Source organism: Saccopteryx bilineata, chromosome 5, assembly GCF_036850765.1.
Source record: "Saccopteryx bilineata isolate mSacBil1 chromosome 5, mSacBil1_pri_phased_curated, whole genome shotgun sequence".
Classification (NCBI taxonomy): domain Eukaryota; kingdom Metazoa; phylum Chordata; class Mammalia; order Chiroptera; family Emballonuridae; genus Saccopteryx; species Saccopteryx bilineata.
The window spans coordinates 111,232,254-111,239,653 of record NC_089494.1 but is presented as its reverse complement, the minus strand read 5'-3'; positions in this window follow the sequence as shown (position 1 = coordinate 111,239,653).

Sequence of the window (7,400 nt, the reverse complement as noted above, 5' to 3'; positions counted from 1 at the left end):
ATTGTATTTGTCATTTCTGATTCTTTTTTATGATTTCAATGTCTTTTTTGATGCTTGCTGTCTCTTTATTTAGGTGCTCATTATGTCCATTTATTGTTGCTCTAAGATCTTTGAGCATCCTAACAATCATTATTTTTAACTCTGCATCTGGTAGTTTGGTTACATTTATATCATTTGGTTCTTTTTCTGGGGATTTCTCTTGTTGATTTATTTGTGTTACATTTCTCTGTCTTCCCATTTTTGTGTGTGTATAGCCTGCTCCTTTGGGTGCTATTTGAATAGCTAACTGAGTTTAGGGTTTTGGTTTTCTGCTTCTGGCTATCTGCTATGTTGGTTCCAGATCTTCTAGGCTTGGCATCATCTGTTGTTATCTGCTGTGGGTTATTTCTCATCAGTTTCTGTTATTTTTAATGTTTTTTGTGCGTGGTTTCTGTGCCTGGGTTGTGTGAGAGAGGTTAAGCAGCTCTGTACAAGATGCAAGCTCTGAAAAATTTGCCTCTGCTTTTCAGCTGTTCCAGCTCCCCTTGCAGCTGCCTCATGTTTCCAGAGTCCTCTGTTGAGTGTTTGCAGTGTAGACTCAACTGGCCTCACCTAACCTACCCTTGCACAGATTGCAAACTTGTTGGGTTAGGCCAGCTGAGGTTGGGACTATGAAGTTAGTGGGACCCCCTACTTCAGGGTTCTCTTGGGCTATAACTCAGTACAGAAAATGTGGACCCTAACCCAGAGCCTAATCCCTCAGCCTCTGCTGAATACCCAAAGTTTATTTCTTCCCTACAAGGTAAGCTGCAGAAAAGTCTGAGTTTCTCTGATTTTCTCTTTCTGCTGTCCCTAATTGCCAGCTACTCACTGGGCTCAGCAGGGAACTCCAGGGATTAGTGTGGGGCAGTGGGCATGACTTGTTCTTTTGTCCCAGTTGTTACTGTATCCAGATTTTCTTTTTTTACATATCTCAGGGGGTGTTGCCATAAGAGTACACTGGGTGTGGCATCTGAGTTCCAGCTGTGTGGCCTGCCAGCAGGCTCTCTGTGGCAGGGCACATTCTCAGCAACGGAGAGGGGAGGTGTAGCTCTGGTCTCACCTCTCACTAGAAACCCAAGTCACTGACCCACCCCCTGCTTTTTAGCCTTTTCCAAAAGAGCCTTTCTCCTGGCTGGATATGGAGAGATTTCCAGGGGTGGAGCAGCTGCTTTTCTTCAGACTGGTGCGGGTCAAAGGATCATTTTGCCCCTGTATATATCCACTTTAGCCCTGGGGAATGACTGAGCATGGGTGTTCTGGTCACCGTCACTGTGTCTCCCCCTGTGCCTACAACTCCACACTTTCCTCATGCAACTCCAGTCCTCTCAGCTCTCCCATCCCTGAAGCCCCAGGAGATTGGCCTTGAGCGAGATTTTCTATGCAGGTCCTTTAAGGCTAAGTTTGTCACTCCAAAAGCCGCCCCCACCCCAGCAGACAGAAACCTTGCTGTTTGCATCAGTCAATGCTGTCTGGTTGCCTCCTCCAGTCACTGGGGCTCCAAGCTGGGACTTCCAGGCCTGGGGCTGAGGCCCTCCACCTTTCAGGGTCCCTCTCCTTGCAGTAAGAGTCCTTCTGGTCACTCCTCCACTTCTCACTTCTGGGAGTGGGGCAGATGCCACTACATCTCCACATTTTCTACCAGATTCAGTGTGGTCCTTGCTTATAGTAGAGTCCTCTTCATTTCTTCTAAAGTCAGTTTTTCATAATGGTTGTTCTTCAATTAAGTTATATTCCCATTTGGTCCTGGGAAGTGGTTGCTGCAATGTCTGCCTACTCTGTGATCATCTTAAAATCTGTCTATAGCTTCTTATGTCATCATTTTTCACTATATGGTGTTCTCCATTATATTTATTCTTCCTAACCAAGAACAAGGAATATTCGTCCACCTCATTATATCTTTTTCGATTTCCCTTAACAATGGTTTGTGGTTTTCATTATATAAGTCCTTTACATTCTTTGGTATGTTTATTGGTAGATATTTTATATTTTTTGTTGCAATCGTGAAGGGGATTATTTTTTTGAGTTCGTTCTCAAATGTTTCATTGTTGGCATATAGAAAGGCTATGGACTTTTGTATGTTAATTTTGTATCCTGCAACCTTACTGTATCGGCTTATTGTTTCTAGTAGTCTTTTTGTGGATTCTTTGGGGTTTTCGATGTATAGGATCATATCATCTGCAAAAAGTGATACTTTACTTCTTCTTTTCTGATATGGATGCCTTTTATTTCTTTGTCTTGTCTGATTGCTCTGGCTAGAACCTCTAGTACCACATTAAATAAGAGTGGAGAAAGTGGACAACCCTGTCTTGTTCCTGATTTAAGGGGGAAAGCCTTCAGCTTTGTGCCATTTAATATGTTGTTAGCTGATGATTTATCATATATGGCCTATATCATGTTGAGATATTTTCCTTCTATACCCATTTTGTTGAGAGTCTTAAACATAAAATTGTGTTGTATTTTATCAAATGCTTTTTCTGCATCTATTGATAAGATCATGTGGTTTTTGTTCTTTGGTTTGTTGATATGGTGTATTACATTATCAGTTTTACGTATGTTGAACCATCCTTGAGATTCTGGGATGAATCCCACTTGATCATGATGTATTATTTTTTTAATATGTTGTTGTATTCGATTTGCTAGTATTTTGTTTAGTATTTTAGCATCTGTATTCATTAGAGATATTGGTCTGTAGTTTCCTTTTTTTGTGCCATCCTTGCCTGGTTTTGGTATGAGGGTTATGTTGGCCTCATAAAATGTGTTTGGAAGTATTGCTTCTTCTTCAATTTTTTGGAAGACTTTGAGTAGAATAGGAACCAAGTCTTCTTTGAATGTTTGATAAAATTCCCTGGTATAGCCATCAGGGCCTGGACTTTTATTTTTGGGGAGGTTTTTAATGATTTTTCTATTTCTTCTCTACTAATAGGTCTATTTAGGCTTTCTGCTTCTTCTTGACTCAGTCTAGGAAGGTTGCATTGTTCTAGAAATTTATCCATTTCTTCTAGATTGTTGAATTTAGTAGCACAAAGTTTTTCATAGTATTCTACAATAATTCTTTGTTTATCTATGATGTTTGTGGTGATTTCTCCTCTTTCATTTTGGATTTTGTTTATATGAGTTCTTTCTCTTTTTTCCTTGGTAAGTCTTGCTAGGGGTTTGTCAATTTTGTTGATCTTTTCAAAGAACCAGCTCCTTGTTCTATTAATTTTTTCTATAGTTTTTCTGTTCTCTATTTCATTTATTTCTGATCTGATTTTAATTATCTCCTTTCTTCAGCTGGTTTTGGGTTGTCTTTGTTCTTCTTTTTCCAGTTCCTTAAGGTGTGAAATTAAGTGGTTCACTTGGGCTCTCTCTTGTTTGTTCATATATGCCTGAAGTGATATGAACTTCCCTCTTATCACTGCTTTTGCTGCATCCCATAGATTCTGATATGTCGTATTGTCATTTTCATTAGTCTGTATATATCTTTTGATCTCTGCACTTATTTCTTCTTTGACCCATTCATTTTTTAAAAGTATGTTGTTTAGCTTCCACATTTTTGTGGGATTTTTTCCCTCTTTTTTGCTGTTGAATTCTAGTTTCAAGGCTTTATGATCAGAAAATATGCTTGGTACAACTTCAATTTTTCTGAATTTGCTGATGTTGTTTTTGTGGCCCAACATATGGTCAATTCTTGAGAATGATCCATGTACACTGGAGAAAAATGTATACTCAGTCACTTTGGGATGAAATGTCCTGTAGATGTCTATCATATCCAGGTGCTCTAGTGTTTTGTTTAAGGCCAATATATCTTTATTGATCCTCTGTTTGGATGACTGAAATAGAGCTGTCAGCAGTGTATTGAGGTTTCCAAGTATGATTGTATTTTTGTCAGTTTTTGTTTTAAGGTCACTAAGTAGCTGTCTTATATATTTTGGTGCTCCTTGGTTTGGTGCATATATATTAAGAATTGTTATGTTTTCTTGATTCAGTGTCCTCTTAACCATTATGAAATGTCCATTTTTGTCTCTGAGTACTTTTGCTGTCTTGTAGTCAGTTTTATCAGATATGAGTATTGCTACGCCTGCTTTTTTGGGGGATGTTATTTGCTTGGAGTATTGTTTTCCAGTCTTTCACTTTGAATTTGTTTTTATTCTTGTTGCTTAGATGAGTTTCTTGTAGGCAGCATACATTTGGATTTTCTTTTTTAATCCAATCTGCTACTCTGTGCCTTTTTATTGGTGAGTTTAATCCATTTACATTTAGTGTAATTATTGACACTGTGAGTTCCCTATTGCCATTTTATAGACTGCTTTCTGTTAGTTTTGTGTCTTGTTTGATCCTTCTCTTTAGTTTTTCTATCTTTTGTTTTTATTTGGTTGTATTTCATACATCTTTCCTCTGTTGCTATCTTTTTTCAATCATGTGCTTCTGTGGTGGTTTTTTCAATGGTGGTTACCATTAAGTAATGAAAAGGGTTCGTACCCTGTTCATTGTAGTGCACTATCTTGTGAACACTTTTGCACTCCATCATCCTTTGCTACTGTTAATCTCCATTCTCTACCCTCCTTTTTTGTTGTTGTTGTCACAGTTTAAATTTGGTTTTATTGTGTTCTTCTTGAAGCTTTTACTCGTGGTTTTTTGTTCTTGTTGTTGTTCTTTGTATCTTATTGGAGAACCCCCTTTAGCAATTCCTGTAGTGGGGATTTTCTGATGATAAATTCCCTCATCTTTTCTGTATCTGTGAATGTTTTTATTTCTCCTTCATATTTGAAGGATAGCTTTGATGGGTATAGTATTCATGGGTGAAAGTTCCTCTCTTTCAGGACTTTAAATATTGGGGTCCACTCTCTTCTAGCTTGTAGAGTTTCTGTTGAGAAATCTGATGATAATCTAATGGGCCTTCCTTTATATGTTGTATTCTTCTTTTCCCTGGCTGACTTGAGAATTTTTTCTTTGTCATTGGTTTGTGTCAACTTCATTATGATGTGCCTTGGAGTAGGTTTTTTTGGGGTTAAGAAAACTCGGAGTTCTGTTTGCTTCTTGAATTTGAGGCTTTAATTCTTTCCACAGGTTTAGGAAGTTCTCATCTATTATTTGTTTGAATATGTTGTATGTTCCATTTTCTCTCTCTTCTCCCTCTGATATACCTATTATTCTTATGTTATTCTTTTTTATGGAGTCAGATAATTTCTGTAGGGCTATCTCATTTTTTTTTTAATTTTTGAGTTTCTTTCTTCTTCTCTCTGCTGTGCCTCAAGTTGCTTGTCTTCTATTTCACTAATCCTTTCTTCTACCTGACCTGTTCTATTAGCTAAGCTTGTTATCTCATTTTTCAGCTCATGAATTGAATTTTTCATCTCTGTTTGATTTGGTTTTATAGTTTCTATTTGCTTGGTAATATATTCTTTGTGTTCATTGAGTTGTTTTCTTAGCTCCCTAAATTGCCTTTCTGTGTTTTCTTGTATATCTCAGAGGATTTTTAGGATGTCTATTTTAAATTCTCTGTCATTTAGCTCCAAGGTTTCCAATATATTAAATTTTTTCTCCATAGATTTTTTCCTCATCTATCTGAGTTACTTCTTCTTTTGTATCCATGATATTTGATTTTCTCTTCCTTAGTGGCATCTGAGGGTGCTTTTGTTGATAGTATTAATGAGATTTAATAAAAAATAAAAAGTTAAAAAATAAAAAAAAAAGAATTTAAAAACATTAAAATTTTTTTAAAAAAGAAAATTATTCCCCTCCCCCTCCTTTTTACCTTTCCTCTCCTCTCCCCTCTTTCTTGAGGAAATCTTGTGGTGAACTATGAATTATATTGTGCTAAATAGAACAAACAATGCCTGTAATGAAGGGCCTGAGTTGGAGAGAAGTAATTAAGGGGAAAAAGAAGGGGGTATTGACCCACAAAATGCAAATAAGAAAAAAATTTGTGTCAAGAATAAAATGATTTGCTTTTAGGTGTTGGTTGACTAAGAGTTATGATGAGAGAAATATGAGGGGAACAGGAAAATGGGAGGGATTAAAAAAATTACTATTGTATTTAGTGGAACAAGAACTAGATAAAATGGAGAGCCAGGGTTGGGAGCACTCCTAGTGAGTTAAAAAGTGAAGTAAAATTCCCCCCAAATGCCACAAACATAAATTTGAGTCCCAGATAATATCATTTGTTCATTATTGAGGATTGAATGAGAGGAGACATAAAGGAGAAAGGAAGAACCTAATATAGAGGAAGATAAGAAAGAGAGAGAAAAAAAGAGGGAACCACTAAAAGAAGAAAAAATAAAAAAAGGAGAGAGAGAGAGAGAGTTAAGGGTTTGGATTGCAACCCTCATAGAGAGAAAGGAAGAAGAAAGAAAAGATAATGGGAGATGTAACACTGATGAGTAGTGTAGTTCCAGGAGAGGAGAGAGTAATACTGGCAGAGAATTAAACGACCAAATTGGAAAAGGAAAAAAATAATCAAGACATGAAGAGAAACAAACAAACAAATATAATAAAATGGGATAGGTTGTAAAGTCTGTGGATTATTCTTGATTTTGAGAAGTTATCTTCTTGCTTTTTTTTTTCTCTCCCTCTTCCTGGTTGGTGACTCTTCCCACGTTCTGCCCCTGTGGCACACTCAGGTAGAGGTTTGCAGTTGATAAGTCTTTATGGCTATGTCATATATTGGGCTTCAGTATTGTTGGCAGTCAAGGCTCATTAGCATTTGTAGGCTCCAACAGTGAGAGAGTCTGTGTTCCTGGAGCCTCTCTCCTAGTCTTTCCTTCCTGAATTAGTAGCCTTATAATCCAGTTATGGGGTTGCTGCTGCCTCTGCCTAGATAGTAAGAGGCTCAAAGAGCTGGCAAATCCTCACTCTGTTCCCACTAAGCACAGGGTTCTGAGTAAGGCTCAATCAGTCAGAGCTGCTAGCATAATCAGGCGGGGCTTCTGCCCACACAAAGACCTCTGACTCTGCCACTCTGTCTGGTAACATGGGCAGGCGCCCACTCCCAGGGCGCTCGGAGGAATCTCTCGCTCACTATCTGAGCACGCAGACCGGGATATGGAGCAGGCCGTCTCTTACTTCGAATGAGACCCCCGCCCACACGCAAAAGTTCCAGCATTGGAATTAGCTCTCGCTCCCTCCCCATGCCTGGCTTTTTCAGGGTGCTGGGGTGGCCTGAGATTCTGCTTTTGGCCTGCACAAAGGCCCCTGACTCTTCTTCTCTGAGAACACGGGCGCCCACTCTCGATCTGCCCAGAGGAATCTCTTGCCCACTCTCTGTGCACATCAACCAGGATATCAGGCCGGCCATCTCACGCATGGAAAAGTTCCAGCTTTGGAATTAACTCTCACTCTCTCCCTGTGCATGGCTTTTTCAGGGCACTGGGGTGGCCCGGAGATTCTGCTTTCGGCCC